This window comes from Brassica rapa, chromosome A08 (genome assembly GCF_000309985.2).
Source record: "Brassica rapa cultivar Chiifu-401-42 chromosome A08, CAAS_Brap_v3.01, whole genome shotgun sequence".
NCBI lineage: Eukaryota > Viridiplantae > Streptophyta > Magnoliopsida > Brassicales > Brassicaceae > Brassica > Brassica rapa.
In genome coordinates this window covers 9,467,615-9,493,949 of record NC_024802.2, presented here as the reverse complement: position 1 = coordinate 9,493,949, position 26,335 = coordinate 9,467,615, and the positions used below count along the sequence as shown (strand labels likewise).

General features: G+C 32.9%; 2 long non-coding RNA genes across 2 annotated transcripts; one reads left to right on the top strand and one right to left on the bottom strand.

The window, feature by feature from the left end:
* The first annotated feature begins 12,807 nt into the window (after nucleotides 1-12,807).
* LOC117127394 lies at nucleotides 12,808-14,580 on the top strand. Its single transcript, XR_004450391.1, has 2 exons — nucleotides 12,808-14,226; nucleotides 14,363-14,580. It is a non-coding gene; the product is annotated as an uncharacterized LOC117127394 (long non-coding RNA).
* Nucleotides 14,581-15,780: 1,200 nt separating this feature from the next.
* On the bottom strand, nucleotides 15,781-19,003 carry LOC103833469. Its single transcript, XR_004450299.1, has 2 exons — nucleotides 18,776-19,003; nucleotides 15,781-18,669 (listed from the first exon to the last, which is right to left on the bottom strand). It is a non-coding gene; the product is annotated as an uncharacterized LOC103833469 (long non-coding RNA).
* Nucleotides 19,004-26,335: the final 7,332 nt, after the last annotated feature.

Below are 26,335 nucleotides of genomic sequence, written 5' to 3'. Positions count from 1 at the left end.
ATCAACAATATGATTTTAGTAAAACAATATCAACAATATGTTTCTATGTTTTAATATATATACATATATATATATATAATAATTTAAAGCACATTTGAACTTTAGAAATTTATTCAATTACTTAATTATTGATAAAAATAATTTTATCAAGTTAATCTGTATTAACCAATTTTATCATAAACAATAATTTGTTAATACAAAATTTCACATTTTAAATATAATTATTATTTAACACTATATATTTGTACAAGTTCTATAAATAAATATTAAAATTATTACAAATATTATTATTATACAAAAACTACAAATTATATTTACATATAAATATTAATCAAAATTCTTATTATGAACCAAATGTGTCACGACAAAAACAAATTGTGACTGATATCATATAAATAAGATAGAGTAAAAATATATAAATTAATAATGTTGGGACTATAATATTTTATTAATTTATAAAGTTTAAAAAAATTTAACAATCATTTTTTAGATTTTTCTATTTTAAAATTTATTTTCAAAATAGGAAAAATATTTTATTTTGTGTATATACATTAATTAAAAAAAATTACATTCGTCACTCATACTGTTTTACTATATTATTTGGTGTATATAAAATATGTTTCATAAATTATAAATATGGTTTATATATAATTTTACTAAATCTCATCAAAATATATTACATGTTAAGAAAATATAAAGATAACTTATTGTGAATATAAAACGTACAATACAATGTTTTGTTTGTTCATGTATAAAATGTATATACATACAAAATTTTAATTTTAAATTTTAATGGGACAATATATTTACTTAGAGTTTTTACAAAATATTATTTTATCAATTTGTATCATATTTTTAACAGATCTAATTTTGGGATCTGAAAATTTTATAAATTTATAATATTTATTAATTTATAGAGGTTTTACTATAGTTAAGTTGATAAAGATATGGATACCTTCGTCTTCCACACTAATGTAGGACGTTTGTGTGATGAAGAACCTAGCTAACTACGTAACATATACTCAGTCTGCATACACTGATATATAGATTCGTTAGTGCACCTCCAAAAGTGTGATTAGAGAGTGTGATTTGAGATGGCTGAGCCATGGTAAAGACTAAGCAGAGTCCGTGTGAAATACTTTATCATGAATCTGAACTTGTATTTTCTTAGAAGGGAGAGGGACGTTCTGCTTTCATGGATTTTAGCGTGAGACATATATTACCATGAAAATATATTATATTTAATGGAAACATTTGGAATAATAAAAACACGGTTGGCTTTATTGCCCCACACTGAAATGTATGAGAAAATGATGTTAGCAGTTAGTTTGTGGTCAGTCGAATGAGACTGTTCAGAAATATTATTCACACATTTTAATAGTTCTTACTCAGAGCTGCTGAAATAAAACTCAAGCTAGTGGATTACTATTGTCTACGCAAATTATGCATTCGCCGAGGGTGTGCGTATATCAAAAAGTAATACTAGGAGCTGCTAACCAGAGCCGGTCCTGGAATTATTAAGGCTACAAGTCCAGACCAAAAAATGTATGAAATAAATATATGTAGCAATGTGGGTTCGACCCTTACACTAAGGATAATAGCTAATGTCATTTAACCACTAGACTGCAAGTATTTTATTGAAAAATGTGGCTGGTTTAATAGTTATAATATTTGGGGCCGGAAGCATGTGTTTCATCTACTTTGGGCCAGAGCTGCTAACTCTACTGGTAGAGCCTTCTTTTCAAAAGGTAGAGGTGTCAGGTTCAAGTTTTAGCGGTTGTGGGTTGGGATTAAAGAACTGGTTTTAACCCTCGCCGAAATAAATTATGGACTTAGATCCATAACTTCTTGAATTCAAAAAACCGTATGTGCACATAGATTTGATGGATCTATAGAGAGATGTCATTTTAATGTTTTTTCTTCAATTTCCGTAGAAGTATAAATTTTATAGAATTTCATTTTTGATTTGTTGGAAATACTCTCTTCGTTCTTTTTTATATGATGTTTTTGAAGATATTTTTGTTTCAATTTGTATGATGTTTTAAAACTTTAACTCCAAAATTATTAAAGCAATTAATTAAAATATTAAAAGTTAATGTGTAGTTTTTGTCTTATTTGTTCAGAATAGCAACGATTAACTATTTTAATTACTTTTATATTATAATCAAGTGGTTTTAGTAGGAAAACGCTACGAATCGTATCTACTTAAAAGAGAGAGAAAGTAGATCTATACTCGGGTCCGGTGACCGGCCGGCGCGTGAGCGTGCATGCCGTCACTGGAGCCCCTCAAGCCACCGTTAAAGCCTTCGATCTTCGCTTTGCTATCGTTCCCTCTCTCCTCCGCCTTGCTTGAGTTCTGGAATAAGGCCGTCCATGGCGGATCTGTTTCTGGCGTAAAGGTGCGGTCGTGGTGAGGAAGGCGCGGTGAAGCTCTTTGTACGGCTATTTGGTTTTGTCTCCGGGAGGCAGAGGCTCCTCCAGCTCTGTCGACGCCGGTTCCTGTCCCCGAGAGGTGGAGGCATCGTTTAGCTCTGCCGCCGTCGGTCTAGATTACAGGGGGTGAAGGCGTTCCATGCCTTGCCTCGCCGTCGGTTGGTTCCCTAGTTCCGTTTTTAGGGTTTAGTATGTTTCTTTCCTTTTAGTTTTTTTTTCGCTTTTGGTTTGGTTTGGATTGGTGGTGACGACGTCGGAGGACGATCGAAGTTCGACCATGGTTAACGGTGATGGTTCACGCGAAGTTTTCCTCTCGGTGATTGCGATGAATGGTGACGGATGATATCTCGATCAGTCGATTGATGCTCTCCGAAATTGGGATCACTTGTGTTAAAAACGTTTGCGGTGGTGATGGTGTGGAGTCAGTGAGCTCTGGTGGATCCGGGTGAACCGACGGTTGGTTCCCGGTGTTGTTTCAAAGCGAGGGCGACGTCGGAACCACAGCGTTTGTCCGCACAGTGGCGAAGCCTCGTGGGTTCTAGGGTTTTTCGTTGTTAGGCTTTCGGCTCAGAATTTTATTGTTTTTGGCCCGATTTCATGGGCTTCTGTATGTTTGTAATGAGAGTTTTTTAGGCCCATTAATCAAATACCTATTGACGGAAAAAATCAAGTGGTTTTAGTAAAAGTAAATACTATTCTGATTTGTTTTTTACCCGATAGATCTGGACCTGATCGGGTCCTACCCAAACCCGACCGAATATCCAAATGTCCATTCCTAGTCATCACAAAATACTATTCTGATTTGTTTTTTTCAATTTTATAATATTCAGTACATTTCAGTTGATTTATTTTATAAACGATGAAAACTTCCTAAAACATTATTATTATTATTGTATTTGAAAGTTATCATATTATACCATTTTCAATCCAAAATGATAAAATATTAGCAAAATCATCTTTTATTAGGTTCCTGTTGGGAAAAATTAGCGGATAATATTTTCTTCGAGAGGTTAAGATGGAATGTAGACGGTTTTTGTTTGAGATAACCTTCGTATTTTAGGAAAGGGATTTTTCTACTAAAGCTTGTGTTTGGAGATTTCTTGGAGACTTTTAGAACTCTTGCTGAAATGTTTTCTCTCTATTATTTTTCTTGATTCTGGATGATTACAAATGGAACTAAACACACCTATTTATACTAGTGGGAGAGTAGCTACAAGCTAATTCTAGAGACTTCTCCATCTTCTACACACTTCTTCTTCCACACTCTTCTTCTTCCTCTAGATACTTCTTCTTCTTGGGCTAAGGCTTGATTATGATTTGATTAGTTTTGGGCTTAAGGAGGGAAACCCAACAAATCTCCCCCTTCCCGACTTAGTCCGAAACCGTTGTCATGCCGGTGCCTATGCAGCAATCTTCAAACTTCTTGATCGGTAATACCTTGGTCATAAAGTCTGACCAGTTTTCGTCAGTGTGTACCTTGTTGAGATGTATGAGCTTCTCTTCAAGAACTTCTCGGATCCAATGATGCCGAATGTCGATGTGCTTCGAGCGGGAGTGAAACGTTGGATTCTTTGCTAGGTGAATAGCACTTTGGTTGTCACATAACAAGTTGTACTTGTCTTGCTTCACTCCCAATTCATGTAAGAAGTTCTTCATCCATAGCATCTCCTTGCACGCTTCCGTTGCTGCGATATACTCTGCTTCCGTGGTGGATAAGGCAACACACTTTTGTAGCTTCGACTGCCATGAAACAGCTCCCCCTGCAAAGGTAGTTACAAATCCTGATGTGGATTTTCTTGAATCTTTATCACCAGCCCAATCTGCATCGGTGTAACCGTTCAACTCCAATTTTCCATTGCCAAAACATAGACACTTCTTCGTTGTACCTCGTAGATAGCGTAGGATCCACTTAACTGCTTTCCAATGCTCCTTTCCTGGATTCGCTAGAAAGCGACTCACAACTCCTACAACATAGGCAATGTCGGGTCTGGTGCACACCATAGCATACATGAGACTGCCCACGGCTGATGCATATGGGGTAGTCTTCATTTCCTCTTTCTCCTTCTCACTTGTTGGACTTTGCTTTGAACTTAGCTTGAAATGTCCACCAAGTGGAGTGCTCACCGGCTTTGCTTTGTGCATGTTGAATCTCTCCAACACTCTTTCAACATATCGTTCTTGGGACAGCCATAAAAGCTTCTTTGGTCTATCCCGAGTGATCTTCATTCCAAGAATCTGTCTCGCTTGCCCCAGATCTTTCATCGCAAAACACCTTCCCAAATCTTTCTTCAATGCGGCTATCTTGTTGCGATCTTGGCCAACAATTAACATATCGTCAACATAGAGCAATAATATGAGAAAGTCGCCGCTTTCATACTTCTTTATGAAAACGCAATGATCATTCTTGGTTTTCTTGAAGTTGTGATCCACCATGAAGGAGTCAAACTTCTTGTACCATTGTCTTGGGGCTTGCTTGAGGCCGTAAAGACTCTTTTTTAATCGGCACACCAAGTCTTCTTTTCCTGGAACCTTGAATCCTTCAGGTTGCTCCATATAGATCTCCTCCTCAAGTTCACCATGTAGAAAGGCCGTCTTGACATCGAGTTGTTCAATCTCCAAGTCTAGAACTGCGGCTAGACCAAGAACCACTCGGATAGAGGACATCTTCACTACTGGAGAGAATATTTCTTCAAAATCTATGCCTTTCTTCTGGTTGAATCCTTTCACAACCAATCGAGCTTTGTATCTTGGATTTGAGCTTCTCTCTTCATACTTCAACCTGTACACCCACTTGTTCTTCAAGGCTCTCTTTCCTTTTGGTAGCTTCACCAGCTCGTAAGTGTGATTATCATGCAAGGATTGCATTTCATCTTGCATGGCTTCAACCCACTCATCTTTATGAGTGTCTCCTATGGCCTCTTCATAGCTTTGAGGCTCCCCCTCATCTGTAAGATTAACGTACTCATCTCGATAATATCTTACAGATGGTCTTGTCTCTCTTGCAGACCTTCTTGGCTCATGTTCTTCCTCTGGCTCCACTTGATCTTCTTCTTCACCTTCATCACCATTCGGATCCATGATGGGATCTTCTTCGCCGTCATCTCCAATCACTTGTTCATGATCTTGGGGCTTATAAGAATCTTCATTCCTTACAACCCTTAGCTTTGGTTTCTTTAATTTGTTGATGTCTTCGATTGTTTGATCTTCGAAGAAAACAACATCTCTGCTCCGGATAACTTTTCTGTTAACTGGATCCCAAAGCCGATAGCCGAAATCATCTCTAGGTGACCCAAGATAGATGCACTCTTTAGTCTTGGAGTCTAGCTTGGCTCGTTCATCCTTAGGTATATGGACGAACGCTCTGCAACCGAACACCTTTAAATGGTTGTAAGAAACCTTCTTACCCGACCAAACTTCCTCCGGGACATCGCCTTCCAAAGGAACTGATGGTGTGAGATTTATGACGTCCACTGCAGTCTTTATGGCTTCTCCCCAAAATGGCTTGGGTAGTTTAGCGTGAGAGAGCATGCACCGAACTCTTTCTGTGATCGTTCGATTCATTCTTTCAGCTAGCCCATTCAGTTGCGGCGTCTTTGGTGGTGTCTTCTCCATTCTGATTCCATAAGCTTTGCAAAACGCTTCAAAGGGACCTCGATACTCTCCACCATTGTCAGATCGAACACACTTGAGTTTTTGACCCGTACTTCGTTCTGCTTGGGCTACAAACTCCTTGAAAGCATCGAGAACTTGATCTTTTGTTTTCAAAAGATGTATCCACACCTTTCTTGAATGGTCATCAATAAAGGTGACGAAATATGATGCACCTCCATTGGATTTCTCGGACATGGAACATACGCCAGTATGCACAAGATCAAGAATATGCTTTCTTCTCATAGGCGTAGACGATCTTCGGAAAGAAGATCACTCGGGATAGACCAAAGAAGCTTTTATGGCTGTCCCAAGAACGATATGTTGAAAGAGTGTTGGAGAGATTCAACATGCACAAAGCAAAGCCGGTGAGCACTCCACTTGGTGGACATTTCAAGCTAAGTTCAAAGCAAAGTCCAACAAGTGAGAAGGAGAAAGAGGAAATGAAGACTACCCCATATGCATCAGCCGTGGGCAGTCTCATGTATGCTATGGTGTGCACCAGACCCGACATTGCCTATGCTGTAGGAGTTGTGAGTCGCTTTCTAGCGAATCCAGGAAAGGAGCATTGGAAAGCAGTTAAGTGGATCCTACGCTATCTACGAGGTACAACGAAGAAGTGTCTATGTTTTGGCAATGGAAAATTGGAGTTGAACGGTTACACCGATGCAGATTGGGCTGGTGATAAAGATTCAAGAAAATCCACATCAGGATTTGTAACTACCTTTGCAGGGGGAGATGTTTCATGGTAGTCGAAGCTACAAAAGTGTGTTGCCTTATCCACCACGGAAGCAGAGTATATCGCAGCAACGGAAGCGTGCAAGGAGATGCTATGGATGAAGAACTTCTTACATGAATTGGGAGTGAAGCAAGACAAGTACAACTTGTTATGTGACAACCAAAGTGCTATTCACCTAGCAAAGAATCCAACGTTTCACTCCCGCTCGAAGCACATCGACATTCGGCATCATTGGATCCGAGAAGTTCTTGAAGAGAAGCTCATACATCTCAACAAGGTACACACTGACGAAAACTGGTCAGACTTTATGACCAAGGTATTACCGATCAAGAAGTTTGAAGATTGCTGCATAGGCACCGGCATGACAACGGTTTCGGACTAAGTCGGGAAGGGGGAGATTTGTTGGGTTTCCCTCCTTAAGCCCAAAACTAATCAAATTATAATCAAGCCTTAGCCCAAGAAGAAGAAGTATCTAGAGGAAGAAGAAGAGTGTGGAAGAAGAAGTGTGTAGAAGATGGAGAAGTCTCTAGAATTAGCTTGTAGCTACTCTCCCACTAGTATAAATAGGTGTGTTTAGTTCCATTTGTAATCATCCAGAATCAAGAAAAATAATAGAGAGAAAACATTTCAGCAAGAGTTCTAAAAGTCTCCAAGAAATCTCCAAACACAAGCTTTAGTATAAAAATCTTGAGTCACATATAATGAGCCATCTTTACTGGTATCAGAGCTTACTACGCTGCTCTGATACCAGTTGTTGGGAAAAATTAGCGGATAATATTTTCTTCGAGAGGTTAAGATGGAATGTAGACGGTTTTTGTTTGAGATAACCTTCGTATTTTAGGAAATGGATTTTTCTACTAAAGCTTGTGTTTGGAGATTTCTTGGAGACTTTTAGAACTCTTGCTGAAATGTTTTCTCTCTATTATTTTTCTTGATTCTGGATGATTACAAATGGAACTAAACACACCTATTTATACTAGTGGGAGAGTAGCTACAAGCTAATTCTAGAGACTTCTCCATCTTCTACACACTTCTTCTTCCACACTCTTCTTCTTCCTCTAGATACTTCTTCTTCTTGGGTTAAGGCTTGATTATGATTTGATTAGTTTTGGGCTTAAGGAGAGAAACCCAACAGTTCCGGTCTCCGTAAAGTATCTTTCTTGGCCATTTATATTTTGCACTTAAATTCTTCATCAACATCTTTGGCACAGAAAGCGTCGATAAATCATATGATTATTTTGTCGATCTTTTCTTTCTCAGTTGAAAAGTCACCGAAATACTCACTTGCAATTGTTAGGACATTTCCATGAAACACTATTTTTTTCTTCTTTATTTTATTTTGAAATAAAATAACTCTATAGTGATGGGTTTGCTCCTATGATATGCTTTTCTAAGTTCTCAAAGAAGGTGTGCTTTTATGAGGGCCGTCTAACAGCACGCGCAAGTGGAGCGGTCGAACAGGGCCCCGAAATATAAAAATAAAAAATTTAAGGATTTTTCAAAATATATAGATAAATTATGATAAAAAACTTTAAAATTTTAGATATAATGCTAAATTTAGAACTTATAATTAAAAAAAAATCAGACAAAATTATTAAATTTTAAAATTACGTGATAAAATGTACGATTAATATTTTTTTTGAACAGGGCCTAAAATTAATTTGAGACGGCCCTGGCTTTTATAATATAAAAATAGTCTACATTGGAAATGGTCTCTTAACCGATTTTGTATATGTTGTTGTATCCTGATCAACCATCATCACAGAACACCTGAAAATAATTTTTGAAGTATATTGCTATTTTTCCAAGCGATTTATTTTCAGAAGACGAAATTTTTTGAAGCATAGTCTTATATTTGAATGCTATTATTCCATTTTCAGTAAGTGATTCAAGATGATAGAATATCAGTTAAATTTATTTTTTATTTATATGTCTTGGTCTGAAGGTCTCACTAAAGTATTTATCTTACGTTTCACTTAATTACGTAAGTAGGTTCCGACTAGTAACTTTTCTGGGAACAAAATGAACAAATATAAAAGAAACATATAGGAATAAAATATTAGGAATGAAAAAGAATGGTTGTTCTTTATCAAATTTATCAAAGAATGATTTTGTTTTTTTATTATTCTACAAAAAAAAAGAATGAGAAGGAATGAGAGGAAAAATATATTTCTTATAAATGGTGATATTTTTTTAGGAAGATAAAAAATTAAATGTTCTTTCTTCATTTCTTGGTCACATTCAAAACCGTAAATATTTTCTATATACTAAGTGTTCATCTTAATTTTTTTTTGCTCAAACTAAGTCATAGTTTTCTTACGGATCCTTTTTTTCTTCTCGGATCCAATACGTTGATTTGTCTTTAATGAACACTAAATATGAAAGAGTAGAAAAACTTTTCTTTTATGTTTCTGTTTTGTTTCATATTTTTATTTTCAAAATTTCAAGCTTTGATTTTAGTTATAGAATTGATTGTTTTATTTGATGGTAGAAGCATTTTTACTTTTTTGTTCATCTATTTGAACATGTAATATATTTTTAATAAATGACTGTGTTGACAATATGACTCTAAAATTCATATAATATGATCTCAAACAAAATAATTATGTTTTTTGATATAAAACCGAATAAACCGAAAACCGACGGTATATAAACCGAACCGAACCGAAGTAAATATGAATTTAGAATGGTAGTTATATTTTACTAACCGAAATACCGAAAACCGAAAAAAACCGAACCGATATCCGGATTGAACACCCCTACTTTCGAACTTCAAAATATTTATTATCTTTTCATTGGTTTAGTAAAAGAAGAAAATTTCCCGAAACATAAGTATATATTTGAAAGTTGGAAAGATATTGCCAATTTCAGTAAGTGACCCAAGATGGTAAAAGTAGTAGATATGCTTATCTTTTATTACGCCTTGGTCTCATTAAGGGATAAATCCAAAGTATTTATTTTCTTGGTCGGAGCTAGGACCCCCTAAAAATGTAGGACACCATTTTACTAAGACCCTATACAATTCAATTTTAACTTTTTTTCTATCCATAAATCAACTATACGTATGATGAAAATGTACCAGGAAAAAATATGTGATGTATCTAAATTCAATTGTTAAGGTTTTGAAGACAAAGTTGGGTGCTTCCAGTTCCAGACAATTAGGGTTTGAAAGACGGTTGCTGAAATCGAATAAATTTCTTACATGTAGTACGTATTATTATATACAGGAAAATCAGATACAAATAAAAATAATTAGGTGTAATCATCTTCACAAATGGTCCATATTGAATTACTGTCTACTGATATGGTATTAGTTCTATACCACTCTACCTGTACCGTGTTTCATTAAAACTGATACAAGCCTCGTATAAATGATATCGCAAACAGAAAAAAAATTCTTAATTAAATAACTACATTTCTGGGGTTAAATGTTTTTGGTTGGAGATATGGTTCGTTTACCCGATGGTCCAGCCTTATATGTGAACTAATATCATTAGGGATTGGCATGCCGATGCCATGTAGGGAATGTACAAAAAACAAAAAGTGCAAATTTTGTTTTAAGCATATTGAAAAGTATTCTTTAAGCTAGTCTTTGGATTATAGTTAAATCATTAAGTCATTGTATAAAAGAGACAAAACATCCGCAGAATATGTTTTCTGCCACTAAATGAATTTCGAGTTTAGTTGACATGAACAAAATAAAAGTAAATAAGTTTACAAAACTCAATTATATAGATCGTTTTATGAGTATTTTCAATCTTTTTTTTTTTTTTTTTTTTTTTTTTTAGTATTTTCAATCTTTGTTTATTAAATCCGATTCGGATTGGAGTAGACAATGTCTCTGAATTCGATCAAGCTTAAATATGAGAATGTATTGGAATGTTAAATAGTAAAAACAAATTAGGCCAAAGGGCACCACCAAACAAAACTAGTACTACTATATAAGTTGTTGACTCACATAGCCAATCATCAGATAAGATTGTTGCCTCTAGCAGTACTGTCATTGAAGATTAATTAGTGACTACTGCACGATTTGGAACTTTGTTCCAATTATATGAATGGGGATTTGTACATCCCTCCATATAACGTGCATTAATAGTTAACTATACTAAAATCTCTTAAAAACAATACTATATTAATATTAATATTAATATTTGAACAGTAGCATGATCATATGTGTCGGAGCTTGTATATGAAGCTGGCAATCACATGGCATGTTACAAGACGTTGACTAGTTTCCATTATGTTTTCATCAAATCATCCAAACCATAACTTTGTTGTCTGTTTTGCCGTTCTTTTTCATATTTATTTCCGGCGGCCGGCAACATATACGGCTCCGTTTGCCGTTTTTATTTCCATTCAAATGTTCCATTCTTTAGATATAAATTTTCTACATAGCTTCCATTTAGTTTGAGACGGTTTCGATGAGATATTCTTGATTGATAATTTGTCTTTTATTTTAGAGTTTTACACATTTCTCGCTTGATTCATGTTACGCTAAGCCATTAATATAATAAAATACTATACTCCATTAATAATCAGTATAGAAACATAGGTCTAAATGAAACCATATTCCATTTTACGTGTTAGCATCGAGACACATGCATGGACCACCTTACCACTTAATTCCTTTGTACTAAATGTTTACTAAAGTGGTTGAGCTGTCAAAACTTTAGACTCACTAAAACTATTTATAATACTCTTTCAACATATCAAAGCTTTCGGATCATGTCGCCATTTTCTGCTTACAATTTAACTTCTGTTTACAGTTCTTTTGCCAATACAACTTTCTGAAGACCATATTGGCATTTATCCTGATGTTTCAGCATTATTTGATTGCGTCGACACATTTGAATCTTGTGCATATGTAGTCTGGTGGTTAAATAATTAGGAGTGTTAGGTTACTGAATGCAGCCTATTAAGTTTATCTAGGGTTAAACTTAAGCGTTATAGGAGAAATAAGCCCAAGGCCGTAACAGCTATAAGGCCCATATCCAAAGTCTACAACTCAAATCTATCTTATTTATACTACTAGTGGTTTGACTGCGGAGTTATGTTTTTAATTAATGCTAAACCTATGTAGTAGACAGAAGTGTGACAATCTTTTTGTTGTTCATGTTCTTCTTGACTTTCCAAATTTTGATATGCAGAGTTGGAGATATAGGAGTTGGGATAGAGAAGGAAATCGTTCCTTGTATTATTAGTATGGACTTTTATATTACTATCCATTGTCGGTCTGTCGTATTCGTTTATTTTTGGACTCATATTCGATGTGAAGTAGTCATTTTGTAGTTTATCAAAAAGAAAGTATATTTGATCACCGTATTGCTATTGCTGATTGAGTTTTTCAATAAAATAACTAACTTGATGCAATGTGAGAGCTTGATAAAGGCAAAACCAACTGACATGGCCTTTTACTTTTAGTGAGTATAGAAATAAACGAGAGCAAATCCTTATAAATATAGAATCTATATTTATTTGTTGGATATTAACGATAGAATTAAAAAAAAATTCTTGATTATGTTTGTTTGACAATAACCTTTTAGACCATATAAAAAAAAAACGCTATTTTGAAGTTTCCAAAACTCTATATTTGAAGTTTAAAGATGTTTTTCTCCAAAAGCAAATTAAAACTTCAAACTCAACTTCAAAACTATTTGTATTTTATAATATGGTCTTTATATTTGTCATAACTAATTTGAATTCATAAAATTTTTGTAAATAACTAGCACGTATATAAACATATTAGAACAGTACTAATTAATAAAATATTATATTAAAATATAAAATTTTAAGCAAAATAACTTAATTAATATTAAACTTCAAGCAAAATATCATATTATTCTATAAAGTGATTTTCGTAATGCATATATGATCTACTAGTGCATTTTGAAGTAAAAATGGCTCTCCTCATTTTTAATTTGTAGATTAGAGATAAAAATTATTAAAACTGGGTGATATTAATACTTGTAAATACATTAGATCAGAACAAAACAATAAAAGAGAAACATAAAATATTGCTAAAAGACTAAATTTTATCGATGGTATTAATACTCGTGAATATATTCAATATGAAAAAGAAAGAATTATACAAAAATACATCATCAACAACAACAACAACAACAACAACAACAACAACAACCATCTTCAGTTACACAAAAAAAAATTAGACAATATTTGAAATTTTGAAGGTTTCGGATCAAATTTACGTGACTATTAGTGTTGTTGTAATATTTAAATTTGTGTAATAGTTATGTCTTCATGTAATTTTAAAAAAGTTTTTTTTGTTAAGTTTTTTGTATATTTTTTTTTATATAAATCTAGTTTTAAATATTTAAAATCTTATTTTGAAGTTTTATTTAATTTTATGTATAAACTTAAATGTTGTAAACGAAACTTAAAATATTTATGAGATATAATTTTTATAAGGATTAAAAAAAATAAACAAGAAAATATTTATGAATAATAAATATGATGTGTAATTGTAGAGTAGTGAAGTTTTGAAGTTTTGAAGTAGTGAAACTTCAAATATAGAGTTTTTGAAGTTTGAAGTTTGAAGTTTCATTTTAAAGAGGAAAAAACTTCATATTTAAAGTTATAGAATGTCTTTTAGAGATGCTCTTAGTCTAACTGTTTAAGAAATTTGAAGTTAAGATGCAACATTTGCATCGCCATTTCACATTTCCCAAAACTCGAATAACCTTTAATAATATACATTGATTCATGTTTACTTGATTATACAGTATACATATAAATGGACAACTCATAAAAACTTTAGTTTCAATACATATTTTTAGATATAAAAATTATTAGAAGCTAAAGTTTGTCATTTGATACGATAAAGTTGGAGAAAAATTAAGTTCACACGATAAGGTCTTTTCGAACTGAACAGACGTTTTTTTTTTCATGTTGCAAATAGTCGCGAACGTTGCCTTTAGCGAGGCTGCATCTTTTCCGGTAAGTTTCGTCGTTTGGTGTCCAATACCACAAACGTACGTAGCACTGTCATGCCCATAGTCCAAAGCCAAGTCAACTTCATACATAAACATAAGTGGTGCATGTGTACTTTGTGAACTGTGATTCAAGCTTAGATATATCTTGAGCTGTGATTAATTATGACTATTTTGGTACATTATGACACCAGTGACATTTGGTGATACCCATTTGTTGTAACGCAATGTTATCCTTGGTTTTTCCAATTTCCTATTGCAACCGGTGCAAGAAACGTAAGACAACTCATTTTGTTGTAAGACACGGACGATCTTAGCTTTACACAAAAAGTTAGCTTCATGATTCTTAGCAGAGGAGGTTAGAGGAAACATTAGTGGGGATTTTGAAATTGCGGCCGTAACAGAATAAAGAGTTATGGACACCTGGTCAGTGGACTTGGATAGGACGATAGGTAGGTGTGAAGATCTGCAATCAACACCAGTTCTTCTTTTCTGAATTCCAGCCATTGTCTTATCACGTGTAGCCACAATCGCTGCAACTCCCAAGTTGCTGTCCAAATATATATTTTCTGAAACAAACAAAGTAGTTTAGGCTAGTATTAGACGTCAATAAATCTTGCATTTGAGGAGGATATTAAAACTAAAAATAAGTATTAGTGTTGGGCAGAAGCGATATTCAAATAAGCTCTAACTCGCAGTTGTATACTGAAGCATTAGCATCAAGTTCGAAAATATGAACATAGAGACACATAAACGTGAGACTTTTAACTGACTTATTCGTAAACTCTTGGATGGCAAGAACTTTGGTGTCAAAATAGTGTAAGCCCAGTGATTGAAATGTATGTTTACCAAGTTTTCTATTTACTTATATATGATTAAGTCTAGACAGTTGAGCAAACCTTGAAATATTTTGGAATCCACCGTGGTCACCACCATGACTAGGTTGGTTGTCTTGCCTGAGATAAGACGACCCCGGAAAGTTGTGGCAGCTGTCATTTCAGAAAGATACGTAGAACACGACAGAGCTGGGGAAGCGAGAACATCACATGGAGAGAGTTTTAGGTGAAAAGGTTAAGGACTTTTGGGGAGGATAAATTAAGCGTAAATGGCATTTTCAATCCCACTCTATTTTCCACTCTAAAATAGAGTTTAGAGTAAAAATATTCTAATGGTATTCTATATTTTGCTCTATAATAGAGTGAAAAATATGTTTACTCTAAATATAGAGTAACTTTTTTTTTTGTTCATCACTCTATTTTTTACTCTAAAATAGAGTACAATTGGAGAAAACTTAAACTCTACTAGATCCTTTCTCCGCGCTACGCGCGGATAATATATTTAAATTTGTTACATTTATCATTTTTATTTGTATGTGAATTTTGTATATTAAATTATATATAACTAATTTTTAAATTAGATTTTTAATATATTTTTAGTTTGAAGTAAGTATTTCTATTATATGTAACACAATTAACTAATAAAATATGAAGAATCAAGTCCGAGATTTTAGAGTTATGTAAAAAAAATATAATAATGTATAGAACATAAATTATCTTAGTTTAAAAGATCGGAATCTCATCTCGAATAAATTCACGAAAAGAAATAGTAAAATATTTTTTTACGTGTAATAGTTGAAAACTGACAATTGAATATCAGTCTAGAATATTATTTTAATATGTCTAATGGTAAAATATTAATTGTAATAAACAAATTTTAGAATTTTGTAATATTACATGAATTAGAAGTCTTTAAAATCTAAAATCTATTTTATTAACATAATATATTTTAATTTATTTATTATTTTGACGTTACAAAATATTGCTTTAATTTTATTTGTATATTAATTTTTTATAATTTAGTTTCTTTTTAAGTAATTTTAAAATTATCAAGAATATAATATATTTAAAATTATTTATTTAAATATATCCAAATATGATGTCTCATTTTTATGTGTGTTTGCGTTGAGCATATTTAATTTGTAGTTTGTATATTTAATAACACATTGTTGCATGTCGTTCTATGGTTTTAATAAATGTGTTGTCATTTCATTTCTATTACTATTAACATGATTTTTTAGTGATCAGTGATAATACATTTTTAACGTTATGTATTATCTTTTATCGTATATTTTTGAACTCTTTATGCTGGCACTTTTTTTAGAATCATTTTAATTAGATAATAGGTTTAAAGATGTAAATAAAACTGTGTATGTTGTAAATTTAGACTTTTAGTGTAATTGAGCAATATCAGTATATAAATTTAATCAATTACACAATAATTTACATAATTTAATTAGCCACACAATATCCAATAAGTATAAAGTTACATTGATATATAAAAAATAATTTATATAGTGAAACAAAAAATACTTTTTAACCATTATATTATAAAGCAAAGAGAATATTCAAATTATATTGAAACATTAAAATGTAAGAATCAGAAAAGCTGAAATCTCAACGTCGATCATTTACGTCGGTCATGCCTTAGACCATCTCCAATGTATTCCTCTATTTTTTCTCTAAATTAGAGAAATTTCATAATAGAGATGAATTTGTCTCCGATGTATTTTTCTATTTTCTCTCCTGAAAAATGATATTCTTGATATATTATTTTCTAAGTTTACAAATAATACTTTTTATTTGTGAAACTTGAAAACTAACCCAATTTATTTTAGTATTTTATAAAATTATGATATTATTTACACTAAATATTTCTTTACAAACTATTATGTAAATAAATAATATAATTATATAAATAATATATTTCACTAAAAAATATTTTTGGTTATAATTGTTTAAGTAAAAAGTTAAAGGATCATTTTGTAAAAACAAATAGAGGAGGTGACATGGCAAAAATATAGTTTCTCATTGGACGGTTATTTTCGCCTACGTGGACACTCTATCTAAGGCTTATATCCTCCTTTTATTACTTGTTTGATGGTTGAGCTTTTGATTTTAGTTTTTTTTTTAAAAGTCCACATTTACAATAACCTTAGATTTTATGTTCACAATACTTGTAAAACATATACTTATATTACCCTTTAAACTAATTTAAAGTAACTTTAAAAATGTTTAATTTAATCGCAATAATATGTAACATTAATTTTCAATATTTATAAAAAAGTTTCACTATTTATTTTATTATTAATTTTGTAATTTATATACGTTACCGATTAATTTTCTAAAATGATACTGATTAATTTTTAGAAAATGATTTTTAACACTGACCTCATTAAATATAATTTATTTATTATATATTAACATCTAAAAATTTTATTTTTATTTATTAATATCTGACTATACTTAAAACTAATAACTTATATATATATATATATATATATACTGTTAGACGTATATTAAGCTAGTAATTTATGTATAGCAATAATGGTTAATGATTATATGACTATTTGATGGTAGTGATGGTGGTTGGAGATTAATAGCATCGAATAATTAGATACGTGTTGTATTTATTTGTATGTTTTTATTGTGTATATGTTTTTGTTGTGTATAAGACTACATTAGAGATATACTTTCTTTTGTAATCAATTTTTGTTTGTTTGTTATTACTTTTTTTATTTTCTCAATCAATTTGGTCATCCTTTTGAGTGATATTGAGATGTCAGGCGTCAAGAACTATCCGGCTTCTTTGTGAAAAAAAAGAACTATCCGGCTTGGGTATTGATGTTTTTTTTTTCATGTTTTTAGTTTTCTCTTGTTCTTGTTCTTTCAATAATTGTTGAATTATATTACTCGTGTAGGTATCTCATCCTCCTGAGCCTCATCTTCATCCCGCGTAAGTCCTAAACTGAACATTCAACAAAACACCAAGAGCTTGCATCATCCTCTGAACTTTCATCCAAGGATGAAGAAGTTGCTGCTTAACATTTTGTTTTTCTTGTTCAGAACTAACCCTACGTACTGAAGAATTTTTGTGAGTTTGTTTTGGGCTTTGCAGTTATGTAAGCAATTCAAGTCTCTGTCTTATAAAGACACATTTGATATAAGAAAATGTTACATCAGATTATCCTGAAACAATGGGTGGAACTTGATTTTGGTTTGAGAGCTACAAAAAGTAAAAAATCTGGGTTTAGCTTTATATGCTTTTGGATTTGATCATGATCATCGGGTGTGCATGTTGTGCTGCTGGTGAATTCTCCTGAAATCATACAGAATCTGTTAAAAGAGTTTGGATTTTGGTGAGATATCATTAACATCAAGACGGATTGCTGCAACAAATAACCAAACATTGATTTGTAAATCGAGAAGACATCTAGAGATCAAAGTTTGTCTCATTACATATCTGTGAGAATGTTCTTGATTCCCTGGTCTTGCATTCCCCTAGGCCTAGTCTGGAAGAAAAGAAAAAAAAAAAATCTTAGCTCACTGGTTCGCTCTAAACCGAAATGAAGACGTAACAGTGAAGCCTTTATACACAACAGTTAAGTACATATAAGATGATTAGAATTGGACTTACTGTTGGTTCTTTTGGATTTCTTTGTATAGCTTCAGTGTGATGTCTCACAGCATCATGATACTCCTGCTCCTTGAATAACTTATTACCTGTATTACAAACACAAAATGATGTTAGTATAACTCGCTTTACCAAGATAGAACTGCAAAACCAGATTACCTTTTTGACGCTTTGCCTCACCAATAGTGGGATCAAAATACTATTGATGCAGCAAATCTTCTTGGCTCTATCAGCCGCATTCAGCCTCTTCAACGTATCTGGGTTTTGGTGCTCCGCAAGAGATTTCTGGTAAGTCTCATAGTGAATTACTAAGTCAAACACGATCACGTTTAGATTCAACCACGAAAAAATCAAACATGATCACATTCTTGCTTTCCAGAATCTGAGCAGCCGAACCTCCACCGTGTAAGAAGAACAACTTCCAGCCTCCTAATCAGAGAGCAAGACAGATGAGGCAGCCATTATACAGAATATAATATTTCTCTCAATTTTAGGATCTGTGAGGATGATGCTCAAAGATGAAGCCAAGCCATACGTTTTTATAGGTGAGAGTCACCGCCTTGAAGCTAGATAAGAGTCTTTGAAAGCGAGATCTTGGTTGTAGTGGCCAGGAAGAGCTAAGTTTTGGTTAATTATGTTGAATCAATGAGACTTGTAACCGTTGGGAGGTGAAGAATCGAAACGGGAACGACATGAACAAACTCTGACGCGAAGATTAGTGACGATCATCAAAGTGACGATGAACACTTTTTTTTTTTGGGTCAAAGTGACGATGAACCTTAGAAAGGCGAATCAGGAAGAAGAGGTAGGCGAGATGGGCTTTCTTTTGGTTTGCACTGCGGCCCAGAAAGAAGAGTCCATAACCTAAGAAAACAAAAAAATCGTGCAAGTCCATATATGTGTGACATGGCGGAAAGCAGCGTTTCTATTGGATGATTATCTGATCCAACGTGGAGGGTCTAAACGATGAGTATATTGGCCTTTTAGTATTGTATAGATTATAGAGTTATTCTATTTTAGAGTAAAAATAATGTAAACCATTGGAGATAGTGTTAGGGATTTAGATGTGGTTCTCCCTGTTGGGGCCTAAACTATTTATAGTGGTATCTTTGTGTAGTTATGCGACGCTTGAGATGATAATGTGTGAAAAAATAATAATGGAGAGAGGGGAAAAAATAATTTAATGAGACAAGAGACAACCTTAATCATCTTGTGATGCTTCAACTTCTGAGAGTACATTGCGTGGTGCTTTAACTTCTGAGAGTACATTGCATCGTTTAACTTGGAAGGAAAAGGGATACAGAGAATCATGGAATTGGATGAGCTTCATCACATATGGGAATAGATCCAATCGCAGCTAGTTTCAATGATTAGGGTGAAAACACCGTCTCAGCAATCTGTTTAGGGTAGTGAGCCGAGGTTTAAAGGTAGAGAAATTAGGACTCCTATACAAAGATAACTTGTATATTTGTCGGGATGGAAGTCAACCTTTTTTAATGACGTGTTTTTTTTAATGTCCATAGCACCCCTATCATATAATACTTCATTCTAATATCTAATATGTTTTCGAACTCTATATCTCATTATTACGCATGAAGAGAGAAACTACACTCATCACTACAATCGATATACTTTTCTTACGAAAATATCTATTTTATCTCTCCCAATCTTTTTGGTTTACGATCTTCTTTCTCTCACAATCTCTTTGGTTTCTCCGTAATTACGACCCTCCTTCTCTCATAATCTCTTTGATTTCTCCGTCAAAACCATTGTTCACAAAGAATCTTCCATCTCACTCAATGATCTCTTTGGTTTCTCCGACGGAACCCTTCTCCCTATATAAACGAAATCGCACCGGACTGTCTGTATCAGTCTCACCAGATTCGAGAGTCGTGGTGGTGGTGGCACGGATCGGATCGTTCGTAGATCAGAAGCTATCACACATGGTACCACCTCTCAGAAAGTTGCTGCTCTCATCAATCTGGTTCTCTTCTACCTCTTTACGCCCTAATTATATTTGTCTTTTTTTTTACATAAAGTTGTAATGATGGATCTTGTCCGACTGTGGTCATTTTGTCTCTGAGTTGGTTAAACTTATCAACTGATAGAATCAGTCTAAGGAGTCAAATAGTTTATTATGAATAATTGCTTCATCTTTTGTTTTGGTCAGTTTATGATTTGTTCTGTCTGATAAGTAAATTCTCTATCTCCATCCTTACGAGAATAGCATGGAAGATGTTTCGTTTCTTTGTCTTTTTGCTGTGTGTAATAGGATAACAATGACATTGTACATACAATCCATTAAATGGCCGTCCACCAAAAGTGTGTAGTGTATTAGCATTTCTTATTTCCAGAGACCGTATACTCCGGAAATGGACATAAATATTAAAAAATAGCTGTCTAAACCAAATTTTGATGAATTATTTTATAGATACGTCTGACTTTGATTATTCACTCGGACACAGACTTTGAGCTTGAGGAAGAAGAGATGTCTTTCTGATGAGGAAGATGAATGTAGATAAAATGGTCAGCCTTATCAGAGACCGATACCCATTTACAAAGAAAATGTTCATAGGAAGAGCTACAAAGGCCGATGTAGAGCGGATGAGAGAGGAGGCCGATGTTGCAGCCCTAGAAAGGAAGAAAAGAAAGAGGAAAAGCACTCATGTCTTTCACTTTTATTTAATAATATAATTTGTGAAATAGTCGGCTAATACTTTATTTGACTTTTTTGTAATAGTTAGCCGGTAATATATTAATTATCTCGACATTGTTATAATTAACCGGTTAAGATTTTACTTGATTTTTTGTGATATAGCCGGTTAAGATTTTACTTGATTTTTTTTTGTTATAATTTGGAAATGTCTTTCATTTTTTTAATGATGAAATTTGTTAAATAGCCATTTAAGATTTTACTTGACTTTTTTTTGTTATAGTTAGCCGATAAAATATACAAATTATCCCGATATTGTTATAGTTAACCGGTAATATATACTAATCAATGATGTAATTTTTGAAATAGCCGGTTAAGATTTTACTTGATTTTTTGTTAATAGTTTAGAAATGTCTCTCATTTTTTTTAATGATATAATTTGTAAAATAGCCGATTAAGATTGTACATGACTTTTTTGTTATAGTTAGCCAGTAATATATACAAGTTTTCTCGACATTATTATAGTTAGCCGATAATATATACTAATTAATGATGTAATTTTTGAAATAGCCGGTTACGATTTTACTTGATTTTATGCAAATTAAAAAATTTAGGGCCAAATTGAAAACATCTAAGACTCTGAGGACCATTCGGACAATTCTTAAAGAGTTTGAAATATAGAATGTGAAAGTTTGGTGTTGATTCGTAAAACTATTTGTACACTTAGAAATATTGGGCCAACTTGAGAATACCCAAAAGTTGGAGGGCGTGTGTTACAAAACATAAGAAATAGCCATTATTGCTCGATCTCTTTTGTGACGAGATTCCGTGACGAGATAGAGACGGCAAGGATGAGCAGGGCGGCAAGGCTTGAATCGAGCATGACGATGTCAACAGGGTAAGACGATGGAGATGGTCCGGTGACCGGCGAAGAAGAAGAAGCTTGAGGCAAAAACATTTATGGCGGCTCCGTCGAGATGAACGAGGAAGACGAAGTAAGATAGAGATGAAGGAGGAAGACGAAGTACAAGTGTGAATCTCGGGACAGTCTCAAACTCGACGTTAACAGAGGTGAAAGGATAAGTATGGCCATGAAAGAGATAATCTTGACGGCGACGATTTACATTCGAAACTAGGATTACGACGGAATAAACAAAGCAATTGGAAACAATGAGAGATGATATGATGGAAGAGGGTCGAAGAGTGTATTAATTAATGTATCCATTATATACCATATTTATTCGTGTGAAATTATATATATTAATAATTACATGTAATCATTACAAAACCATACTGCTTCGCTACGTTAAAAAGAAGCTATAGGGTCATCCCAGTCTTTTCTCATGTGCAAGAGCTGGGCCATACATTTGGGCCATCCATTTTTCCATTTCCGCAAATTACTTAATCTTTCTATATTTAACATGCAAATCGCTCTTAAAGGTATACAGTTTCGTATACCTTACGTGATTTTGCTGAAAGAGAACACATGGCCTTATCTATTAAATACACATGTTTTTCAATTAGATTTTTTTTAGTGAGACCCACATGCTGAGGTGGATAGCTTTATAAATGAAGAAACTATCTTATTATAATACTCATCCCGTTTCAAAAAGATTCATATTTTAGAAAAAAAATTTGTTTCAAAAAGATATATGTTTTACATTTTCAATGCATAAATTAATTGCAAATTGTAAACTTCAAAAAACATAATGGTGTTTATAAAGATTTTATTGGTTAAAGGTTGTGGAAAATAGTTGATAACATAAAATAATGCATTGATAAATAAAATTTGATTTATTTTCTTAATAGGTGTAAAAAACCTAAAACATACTTCTTTCTGTAACAGAGAGAATAAAGATTACTAATGGTGTCTCAGCGCAGGTTGTTTGATATTTTATATTTTTTTTGGTGCTGATTTGTTGTGAAAACTTAATTGTCCATAATGATTTGCATAGGGATGTTATTGCTAGACATTTAAAAGTAGTGAGCTTTTATATTAAACCGACCCATTGTAGCTCATAATTTGTCAAAATTAAGAACTTGTGAACTTTATTTTTTTTACTCATCATGTCCATTTTTCGTTAAGAATCATCATTTGGGTTTGGTGTATTTTCAGGGTAAATCATATTAAGCAATTATTTGAAATTTAGGGGACTATATATATTAAAATTTTGGATATTGTTTTCTTATTTGAAATGTTATATACATATGGAGCAGGTCATTAATTTTTTCCTCTTTTAATCTCACTGCAATGTCCGAAGTCAGGCCCGAAAGCATGATTGGATAAACGAATAGTAGACTGTCCAACTTAAGAAACTATAGAAAAGATACATGTCTGAAGTTTGTATTTTTGTATCGGAATATCTTGAAGAACACCTTCTCGAAAGGTCAGACTCTGATGAATGAATTAATATTTTATTAATAAACATTGATTAAGTCGTAAATGAAGTAAAAAACCATTATAAAATATTAGACAATCTCCAATGGTTTACTCTGTTTTTTACTCTAAAATAGAGTAATTCTATTATAGAGTTTGAGTTTGTTCCAATAGTACTCTATTTTAGAGTAGAAAATAGAGTGATGAACAAAAAAAAAATAAGTTACTCTATATTTAGAGTAAACCTATTTTTCACTCTATTATAGAGTGATAAATAGAGTACCATTAGAGCTTTTTTACTCTAAACTCTATTTTAGAATGAAAAATAGAGTGAAGTTGAAGATGCTTTTAGTAATAAAGAAAAAGTCTTTTATAACATTATGCATTATTTGTTTTTGTACAAAAACAGTTACAGTACCTTCAGCGGTCAACCGCCTGAGATAGTAAAGAAAATGCCAAAAGAATATCTTGCTGAAGAGATGAATTCACTTTTATTTCTTGCATTTTTCTTTTCCAATCAACACTATTTCTAAGTGATGTTTACATGTGGTCTAATTTGATGCCCTCGCTACTTCAAATGTACCTGAATTTGAGTATATAAATGTAAACAAACAGAAATCACAAAATTCAGCCAGCAAGAATATGAAAGACTAGAAAATGTAAATTTTCTGCTTTCTCTATGCATGCTTTCATGTGTATTTATCCATTATTAGCTTTTCTCTATTGGTATTTCTTATTAGCTTCCAAACGTGTTTTTGCACCAGGAGAAAGTGATGGGTAGGGTTTGCTTTGTTAAAGAATCAGTTTGGTGTTGCTTCCATGTGATGTAGACACCGTGTTCTCTGCATGTATGATGATTATTCATATTATAACTACTAACTCAAGTTTACATTTCACACTCGGCTGAAAATACTTTATAAAATAGGAACATGTGAGGTTGTATCGTTTTTATTAAATCTCATAGCTGACTCAACTGCCATGTTCATACGTTGTGTAGCAATTGAGAAACGACTACCTGTATGGGACGTATGAGTTTATGACTGTGTCTAACTTTGGCCCCATGTTAAACAGTAGGATGTGAGTTTGATGCTCCAAACAATCACTGTCTACAGTGTTCCTAAACTTTTTATGTGTGTTTTGCTGAATTTATTTTATTTGTACGAATCAGCATTTAAGTAAAAAAATATAGGTGTATTGTATACATATGGCTTTTTGTAGAAACCTTACCGATACATTTGTAACAACAAACATCATACAAAGTTTGTATAATATGCGTCTTCTTTTTTGTATTCTTGTTTTGGGTAAATGACTTCAGTACTCGACTTAAATAGAATAGAGACCCATACATGTATCTACTGTGTTCTAAGCCAGTCTCAAGAACAAAAGAAACTACAAACATGCAACATGTAACTTTATAAAAGCCTAGTTTTCCATAGTTCATAGATGAGGTTTAGATGTATCAATTTATTCTTCAGCTTCATCCCCTTCTTATGAACCGGCTGAGTCGATGTTGGCTCCACGAGCAGCAACCACCACATTACATAAGCCAAAAGTTCTTCACGGTGAGAGAAGGTAAAATCCAAATGAGCATACTCAAACTCATTGTAAGAAGCTTCAACAACACATGTTTCTCTCATCACCTTGTAATGTTTCCTAAACATTGAAGGTCTAATCACTTATCTTTCTTTCTAGCTCCTAAATCCACAGTGACATCAACAAACCCATAGAACTATCCAAAATCCAACGCTTAAGAGACCCGTAAACCTCCATATTTGCTTTAACACTATCATAATCAAGCATTTTAAACATACTACTATGTTTCATCTGAGCAAGATGCAGAACCACACGGAAGAATACATGCGGCATATCGTTCATGTTATAGTGAGGCAAACCCATGACTCCACCAATTACATAACTCATCAATGTTTGGACCAATCCACCAACAGCAGGATAGTTGTGGAAATCTAGAGCTAACTTGTTGAGAAGCATCTGGAAGAATCTAGTGGGGATGTAGATAGCAAGAACAATCCTGGATAGTAGCGGCCCCAAGAGAAGGAATGTGTGCTCTATTAATGTAAAATGCAGGTTGGAGTCTTCGTGAAACCCGGCAGGAGAAATCATGATCAGTCTTGAGAGTACGTGTAGTTTTCTCTTTGATTCTACGGGTGATTGATTACATACATCAAAATAGCAGCCCCGCCTAGGTTGTGAGAGAGAACGTAGAGCTTATAACGTAATACCTCTTCCACATTAGGCTGGTCGAGTCTCAGTTCTGAAGTTTTGATTTCGTGAATCTTCTCAATCAGTGTGGGGATATCCTCTTTTGGATGCTCACTGAAGGAGTAACTCCAGAAACTGCATTTTATTCAGGATCCATGAAGAAGTAGTTTTTTTTGTACAAATGAGAGTTTTTGCTCTAAGGAGAGAAAAAACTCTATTTTATTAGTATAGATTAATATATAGATATGAGAAGTAATTTTACTGATTTGTCATGTTTTCCACACTTTTACGTAATTTTTTTAATTGTCATGTTTTCACTTTTAGTTATTAGTTATTTTACTTAAGTCATTAGTTTGTCATATTCAATAGCACTTTTAACTCTACCTAAAATTTCATACCACTTTTCAAATTTACCTTTAAATAATAAATATTTTCATAAATAAGTTAAGTTTATTATGAAAACTATAAAATTAACCATCTTAAATCATTTATTTCACCTTTTCATATAAAATTTATAATGATAAGATAATAAATTTCAGAAAAAGTTATGCAAAAATAGTTTAAATATTTTTAGTGATTTAGTTGATAATTTATTATTATCTTAAAAATAATAAAAAAATTATAACGACAATATCATAGTTAACTTTATATTATATTTACGTTAGAAATATTAAAATATTATATATAGGTTTATATAATATTTGTTTTAGTAATATTAAACCGACACTATTTATATATATACATCACATAAGAATGAATCATCTATCTTTTAAGATAAATTTTTAGGACAATCAAAATCTCTCATTGTGAGAATTTATGAAAAACGTTGTCTGATTTTTTTTGAA